The following is an 8771-nucleotide window of genomic DNA, read 5'->3' on the forward strand; positions in this document are numbered from 1 at the left end:
AGACGCAGCACAAGCATAAAGTGCTGCCAACGGTCCATCAGTGAACATTGACCGATGGACAAAAGCGCCCGCATCAGCACTTCGCGTGTTACAATATGGTCACACCAACCATCCCAGCTATCAGTGTAATCGTCAAACGATCGCAATGAATCGCCTGCTTTGAGCGATGCTTACAGCGGCACACTAGGAGTTAATTTTCTGAAATCAGTATGGCGAAAGGCATCTAAGGTTCGATTTCCCGAAATTAAGCACCTAAATCGAAAAAATATTTGGTAGGCGTAATAGCGGACACCATCCTTCATAACCGGTACCAAATAGTTTTTCATGGAAAGTTCCTAATTTTGAGAAAACCCGCATTAGATGCCTTTCGCCATACAAATTTCTGGCGGTTAACTCATGCTGGCTATTTTGCGCATATAAATACAATAGCGCCTGGATGTAGAAGCGGCGTGTAGAAAATCAGCCACTGCCAATAATTCATTGTCGAGACAAACTCGCAGCAGTCAGCGGCATACATCCGGCTGGCCAGCGGTCACGACCGCATGGGTCCAACGTGCATCGATATCACCGCTGCCTCAGCAATGCAATGCGCCGCCTATCAACTATAAACTGGGCAACAGCCATGAAAAACGCACTCAGAAGGACAGACATCGTTGAAAGCGCACCGCACATACCGTAAGCAGTGTTGTCCTACACTCAGTGCAAAAAATTCTGCTCTTTGATTTTACTCCATCCAAACGATTTTATAGTCTTTACTAAGTAAGTGCAACTAATAGAAAGATATTTGAATTTTCTAATTGTTACGTCAAACTATTGAAAAAATGCACACCAGAGCCACAAGAGCGCGCGCGCTGGAAATACACTGGAGTGTTTTCACTGGGGTGTATTTCCAGCGCGCGCGCTCTTGTGGCTCTGGTGTGCATTTTTTCAATAGTTTGACGTAACAATTAGAAAATTCAAATATCTTTCTATTAGTTGCACTTACTTAGTAAAGACTATAAAATCGTTTGGATGGAGTAAAATCAAAGAGCAGAATTTTTTGCATTGAGTGTAGGACAACACTGGTCCGTAAGTAATTGGAGATGTGGCCCTTCTCGGAAAGCAGCCCCGAAGTGACGGTGGAGAACAACATCTCCACACACAACGTGGCTGGATATGCAATCGACGCCTTATTCATCATCGCTGTAATCATCATCGTGTGGCGTTGGCGACAAAACGTGCGCCGCATCCGGTCGCTAGAGGCGGCAACGAGACGCAGCAACCTGAACGTGTGAGCGGGCGTCATCCGACGCCTGCCGAGTAAGCACATTGGGTGCATCGGTACCGGCCCGGTCTTGGTGCACACCGCACCACAGTGAAATCAATCAAAAGAACTTTGTAGCAAATTCGTGAATAAAATCAAATCAGTTCTAGTTTAGCATTCGTGGTGGTTAGAACCATTTATTTCGGATCACAGTCCCCGGTTACAGTAGTTAACCGTTCGCTAGTTCTTTTTACTTTCAGTTGCCCTGCGGAAGCGGGATTTTGACTTAGAGTAAAACAATGTCCATGTTATCTGCGAAACAAATGAATTGACTGGATCTGTTGAAAATCGTACCCCGGCTCTCCACATGACAGTCCATCACCTTGTCTTAATGTCCGGCGCGATTTGAGAGAACTGGATTGTTCGTCCGAAATCTTCACACAGTTTTGCACACCATCCACCGTTGCTTTGATCAGTCTGGTAAGCTTCCCAGGGAAGCTGTTCTCGTCCATAATTTTCCATAGCTCTACGCGGTCTATACTGTCGTATACCGCCTTGAAATCAACGAACAGATGGTGCGTTGGGACCTGGTATTCACGGCATTGTTGAAGGATTTGCCGTACAGTAAAGATCTGGTCCGTTGTCGAGCGGTCGTCTACGAAACCGGCTTGATAATTTCCCACGAACTCTTTCACTAATGGTAACAGACGTCGGAAGATGATCTGGGATATCACTTTGTAGGCAGCATTAAGGATAGTGATCACATGAAAGTTCTCAAACTGTAGCTTGTCGCCTTTCTTGTAGATGAGGTATATAACCTCTTCCTTCCACTCCTCCGGTAGCTGTTCAGTTTCCCAGATTCTGACTATCAGTTTGAGCAGGCAAGTGGCTAGCTTTTCCGGGCCCATCTTGATGAGCTCAGCTCCGATACCATATCAATACCTGTGGGCATCGTTGGTAGATTCCTATGGGCATTGTTATGAGCATCGTGGGCAATTCCTGTGAGCATCGCTCGCGGATTCCTGTGGGCATCGCAGGCGGATTTTCGTGGGCATCGCTGGCGGACTCCTGTTGCATTGCTGGTGGATTCTTGTTCACAGCGTTGGCGGATTCTTGTAGGCATCGCAGGCGAATTTCTGTGGGCATCGTTGGTGAATTTCTATCAGCATCCTGCGGGCACCGCTAGCAGATTATTGTGGGCATTGATGGCGGATACTTGTTTACAGCGCTAGTGGATTCTTGTGGGCATCGCGGGCGAGTTTCTGAGGGCATCGTTAGTGAATTCCTGTTAGCATCCTGCGGGCATCGCTGGCAGATCCTTGTGGGCATCGCTGGTGAATTTCTGTGAGCAGCGCTGGCGGATTCTTTTGGGAAACTGATGGATTCCTGAGGACATCGCTGATGGATTCCTGCGGGCATTGCTGGCAGATTCCTGTGGGTGTCGCTGAAGGATTTCTGTGGGCATCGCTGGTGGATCCTTGTGAGCATCGTGGGCGGAATCCTGTGGACATCGCTGGCGGACTGCTGTGGGCTTCGTTGGTGTATTTCTATGGGCATCATGCGCGCAATGCTGGCAGATTCTTGAGGGTATCGCTGGTGAATTCCTGTCGGCATCGCTAGACACTCCCGTATGCATCTCTCCAGGATTCCTATCAAGCAATCAATCAAGCTACCCAATCAACCTTTCAAGCAACGAACAACAAAACCAATCAACCAATAAAGCAACTAATCAATCTTTTAACCTACCAATCAAGCAACCAACCTTTCAAGCTAGCTACCAATCAACCAAGTAATCAATAAACCAACCAACTAATTAACCAATGAAGCAACCAATCAATTCAGCATTCACAATTCACCAATCAATAAAACTACTATCCCAAGTAACACCAAGCATTACAATATTGCACATATATAAATCACAAGTCGGCATGCTAAATGCTAATTGCATTAGATCAGTTTTAATGATGTGAAATTGCATTTATTTATCAACTGTCAGACAACGATACTCTAAATCAGCATTACGAATGCAGCGATGCATTACTGATGCTTTATTTCAAAATGTCAAAGTAATGAACCATTAATTCGGTCTTATAATTGCCCTTTTCCACTTAAAGTCAACTTTTAGGTCTATGTTTTTTACAAGCATATATAGCTTCATGGTTACTTGAGATAATCAACTAACCAAGCAACCAAATTAGCAACTAATTAATCGAGCAACCAACCATTCAAGCCCACTTCTAATCACTCAAGCAACCAATTAACCAATCAAGCAACTAATCAATCAACCAGCCCACCAATTAGCAACCAACCAATCAATCAAGCAACAAACCGATCAACCAACCAATCAAACATTTAAGCAAGATACCAATGAACTAGCCAACCAATAAACCAATTAGGCAACCAACCTATCAAGCAACTAACCAATCAAGCAACCAACCATTCAAGCAAGCTACCAATCAAGCAACCAACTAACAAATCAAGCAACCAGCCAATAATTCAACCATTCAAGTAAGCTACCAATCATCCAACTAATCAATCAGGAAACCAATTATCCAATGAAGCAACTAATCAACCAGCCATCAACCAAACAACAAACGAATCAAGTAACTAACTAAACAATCATTCTAACCCGCTTCCAATCAATCAAGCAACCAATAGCCAATCTTCCAATCAGACAAGCTACCAATCAACCAACTAACTTATCAAGGAAATAACCATTTCACCAACTAACAAATCAATCAACCAACCAACTAATCAATCAACCATTTAAGCAACCAACAAAACAACTAATCAACTAACCAGCCGACCAACCAATCAACCAAATAACCAACCAATTAAGCAAACAACCAAAAATCAACCAATCAAGCAGCCAACCAATCAACCATTCAACCAACTAACCAATCAAGCAACCTACCAATCAACCAACCAATCGACCAACTCACCAATCTACCGACCAACCAATCAAGCAACCAGCCTACTAATCAATCATTCAACCAACTAACGAATCAAGCAAGCAACCAACAAACCAGTCAACGAATCAAGCAACCCACCATTCATACCACACCATTCAAGCAAGCTACAAATCAATCAAGCAACCAACCAACTAATAAAGCAATCAAGCAACTTAGCAATCAATTAGGCAATACACCAATCAATTAATTTTTCGAGCTGAGTCGATTGATGTATAATGGATTTCCGGACTTCCTATCAAAAGTTCATTTTTAAGTGATCCTAAAATATGTATTCGTAATAATTAAGGTAATGTATTATTACGGCAGTGTTGGAAACGTTGGCAGATTAATGTGAACTGGAGATTGCTATGGAAGTGAGCATCGCTAGTCTGGTCGGAAGTCTGGTCGCACCGGCTGCGTTTTACCCATCAGTTAGGGCTCTGTATTTACAACATTGCTCTCGAATTCACCCTTCGGGTCCGTCCAGAAGCGTCGATCGCAGGAATCATTGAAAGCGGCTGTACGCACGCCGACGTCATTGTTGTTTGAATTGTTTGGAAGGGATCCACCGGCTTCACTGGAGCCATTTGGAACCGCGGACTTTGTCGGACTTTGGCCTTTCTTCGCCGTCAATGTTAACAAAACCAGAACTACTCAAAAATCTTCCGACGGTACCAAAAGGAGCGTAGAATGGCAGAGCTCGCAATGATTCGTTTTTGCCTTGTTTGATCACCGATGCATCCGGTGCACACCGTATCCACCAGTGTTCAATAGAAGCACAGAACGACAGCTCTGGTATCCATGTAATCTTTGTTGTTGTCTATCTCTCTGAAAGAGGATGAAAGAAGATGCGAGAAGCCTAGACCAGTGATCGTATCTTCTGCCTCATCCTGCTTCTTCCTACGCCTTGAAATCTTTTCGGACATCTTGTTGGCTTCGTTGATAGCCTTCATCAAACCTTCACCACGAAGCGCTGGACCCAAGCATTCCGTACGTCGGATCAACAGACGAATGACAAGATTGGCGTTCTCCTCAACGCTTTCATCGTTGACCCAAACATAGAAGCGCAAGAAATGTAAATAGCGTTCGATAGTCTGTCAATAAGCTTGACCAACGGCCTAAAATTAGAGAGAGCGATCGTTAGTTAATTACTTTCCGAAATTCACGCAGCTGATACTTACAAGAACATATTTTTTAATGGAGACGCCGATCGGATCACGGTTGTACAAGATTCATCTCAACCGTCAACCCTCGTTGGAAGAACTGCAGCTGACAAACGGCTAAGTAACTTGGAGTACTACCTAGGTTTGGAGGTTTGCTTGTGGCTTCAAAAGGTTAGCAGAGAACAGCTTGGTCTCCGGTTCCATCAGAAATACGAGGGAGATCTCCTGTTCTTAACAGGCGAAGCGAATCCTAACCGTGGCCGTATCGGCAAAGCATCCAACGAACATTCCTTGTGATGCTCCTTTTTCCAGAGGCGTCCTGTGAAGTCCTGTGTAAGCTTCGATGAATAATAACTCGCACGACTGACGCTGGATATATTTATTTATGTAGTATAATCAGTATAATGGTTTTAGATCTCGCATGATTTTTAAAAACGACGAATATCCAAAAAAGAGCCTCCCTTCGTTTACTTTCTCTTTCGATTATTACAAAGCCACACAAACATTTAGGTCGGATTTTATAGCAGAGATCTGAAGAAATTAACTAGCATGTTGAGATGAAAATATTGCACATTTAAGACAATATTGCGATATTAGCAAAGAGAGCTTAATGAAAGAGAATCTTCATTTGGACACGACGTTTTCAAAAATCATGCTTGTAAATGGTTTTCATTTTAAACAATTTTATCCACAAATCAATGTTCTACTTACACTGTGCTATGCGGTTGTTGTGTGCGCTTTGAGCGACACACGGTCGCATTGATAGGGCCTGCTTGCTTGTAGTGGTTGACCAGAGCCCACTGCCAAGGGTTTTTTATTCTTCTCCTTGCTGTGTACGTAAGACCCAGCCAACGTAGCGGTGGATTGTTCGTTGATTAATTTGAGGCATCCGGCATCGTAGATTTCACTCCCGAACGACACGACAGCTTGCGGGCTGCCCATAGATTTGCGTTCGCAAACATCTTTGCTGCTCCTCGGATATCGGCGTTCTAAGCTGTTGCCACTTCGGTGAGGTTCCGGTCCATCCAGCATGGTTAGCGCAATGGCAGCGGCAGGCTTTGACTTACTGTTAAAACTCGCTGCTGCGCTCTTCATTCTGGGGACCCTTTTACGGTATTTCAGTTTCTCCTTACCCAAAAGCCGAAACGAATGTTATGTTTCTCTCGTCATCTCGTAAGCATTCTCCTGGTCGGACAGGTACATTAAATTTTCTCCGTTGATCTCAATCCCTGGTGAAATTAGCATTTAACCCGAAGGATTTCTTGTAGGACTTCACGATGGGCTTCACGCAGAATTTCTTGAAGGACATCGCGAAGAATTTCCTGGAGGACTTCCCGCAGAATTTCATGAACGATTTCGCGGAGGATTTCATGGAGGACTTCTCATTGGATTTCCCGGAGGACTACGATGGATTTCATGGAGGACTTTCAGAAGAATTCTCCCTAAGAAATTCCTGAAGTGTTACCGAAACGTAACGATAACACAGATTCCACCGGTACTTCCCGGAATGAGACGCAAATTTTTCCACAATCGTCGATTTTCACTTTTTTCGCGACCAGACCGGACCGAACGACGAAAGCAATTGAGCAAGCAACGACGAAAACAAATCAATGATCATTGAGGATTGACGTTAGGAATCTGTCAAAACTCACAGCAAACACTTTCAAATAAATTTACCGTAATATGAGTAAAATACACTAGCGCCTCTGGCGGTGCTGGTCTCGTCAGCTCATCTGGGTTGCATGAATTTTAAATCGGTTCTTCGGGACTCCGATGTCCCGGTAATTAGTTCCTGCCTTAACGTCATTCAACTACTGTATTTCCTCCACTCCAATCAAACGAGAAAGCACCATTAAAGATCTTGGTGTTTTGTTAGATTCGAAACTAACACTTAAGGAGCATGTACGGCCAAAGCATCCAAGTGCTTGGGCATGATTTTCCGCGCTGCAAAACACTTCGATGATATCCATTGCATAAAAACTCTCTATTGCTCTTTGATACGTTCTATCTTGGAATACGCTGTCGTTGTTTGGGCTCCTCCCTTAGGCTACTATCAAAATGGAATTCAACTATTAGAAAAAGTCCAACGCAAATTTATTCGCTTCGCCCTTCGAAGACTTCCATGGAGCGATCAGCTGAACCTTCCGCCTTATGAAGATCGATGTATGTTAATTGATCTGGAGTTATTGGAAACACGTCGGAATGTTTTTAAAGCCTCGTTCATTTCTGATGTTCTTCAGTTCCACATTGATTGTCCTCGTGTACTAGATATGTTGAATATTGACATCCGTCGTCGTCATCTCCGTTCTCATGAATTTCTTCGTCTTCCTACTTCTCGTACAAACTACGGATATAATGAGCCTATAAATAGCATGGGTCGTGTGTTCAATCGCTGTTATCCTGTTTTTGACTTCCACTTGTCCCGTGTCACCAATAAGAATCGTTATCGTGAGGTGTTAGATAAATTATTAAGCAAATTTTGTATGTATCATTTGAAAATTTGTATTCTGTTGATATGAAAAGAAGAGGAGGTTTTGCGCCCATTTGAGAAAGAGCTTTTATTAATAGCTCTACTCAAATGGGCTTTTCCCTGCTCCAGGAAATAAGAAATAAAATAAAAGGGCAGCTGTTGTATAATTGGTAATACGTCCGTGTACTTAATGGAATAGTGTGGGTTCAAGTCCCACCGGAAGCCGAATCTTTTTTTGCAATATCTCATAAAAACACCTTAAAAATGGCAAACTTAACTATGTGTATCAAAATTAAACATCTTTTCCAAAAAAAAAAAGAAATCTGACTTTCCTCACAAGTCATCAATCAAGATAAATTAATAAAACCATGCAAACTTCTGAAAACAAATTCAATAAATCTCTGCTGATTCCGTCATGAATGCATCCCTCCTACAACCTCTACTAGAATGAAAAGGGGTCATGTTTAAACTGCAGTTTTGAGATTCTTATTTCTACTGAGCATTGAATTTCAAAAAAATAAAACATAGAGCATGTAAACATTTCGTTTACTCCACCTGTCACTTCCCTGTCACTTCCCCAGTCCAGTCGAGGAGTTTATTAGAAGGTTTATTAGTTTATTAGAAATTTATAAAGAAGGCTCAACCGAATTAATCAAGTGCACAATATTCAAATGAACCAAATAATGAACATTACTGAATAGTAATTTGAGTGGTCACCAGTAGGAGGTAATCAATCTGATAAATTTTCAGCATAGTGCGTTCTCTAGAATTTGGTTTCTAAAAATACGCTTGTCACTTTGTTGTATACTGACCTTATTCGCATAAGAGTCCCATTTAATTTTCTCCGACTTGAGTAATTTGCCGTTGAATTTTTCAAACATTGTTTTACATGGAGAAATACAAAAAAATCTAATAAGGCCGTTACAAATATTTAATAAACGTTT

At 42.6% G+C, this 8771-nt stretch overlaps 1 long non-coding RNA gene across 1 annotated transcript; it reads left to right on the forward strand.

Annotated features, from left to right (window-relative positions):
• The first annotated feature begins 291 nt into the window (after positions 1–291).
• Positions 292–1418, forward strand: LOC134204209 (uncharacterized). Its single transcript, XR_009977808.1, has 2 exons — positions 292–759; positions 1055–1418. It is a non-coding gene; the product is annotated as an uncharacterized LOC134204209 (long non-coding RNA).
• The last annotated feature ends 7353 nt before the right edge of the window (positions 1419–8771 follow it).

This window comes from Armigeres subalbatus, unplaced genomic scaffold (assembly GCF_024139115.2).
Source record: "Armigeres subalbatus isolate Guangzhou_Male unplaced genomic scaffold, GZ_Asu_2 Contig453, whole genome shotgun sequence".
NCBI classification, from domain to species: domain Eukaryota; kingdom Metazoa; phylum Arthropoda; class Insecta; order Diptera; family Culicidae; genus Armigeres; species Armigeres subalbatus.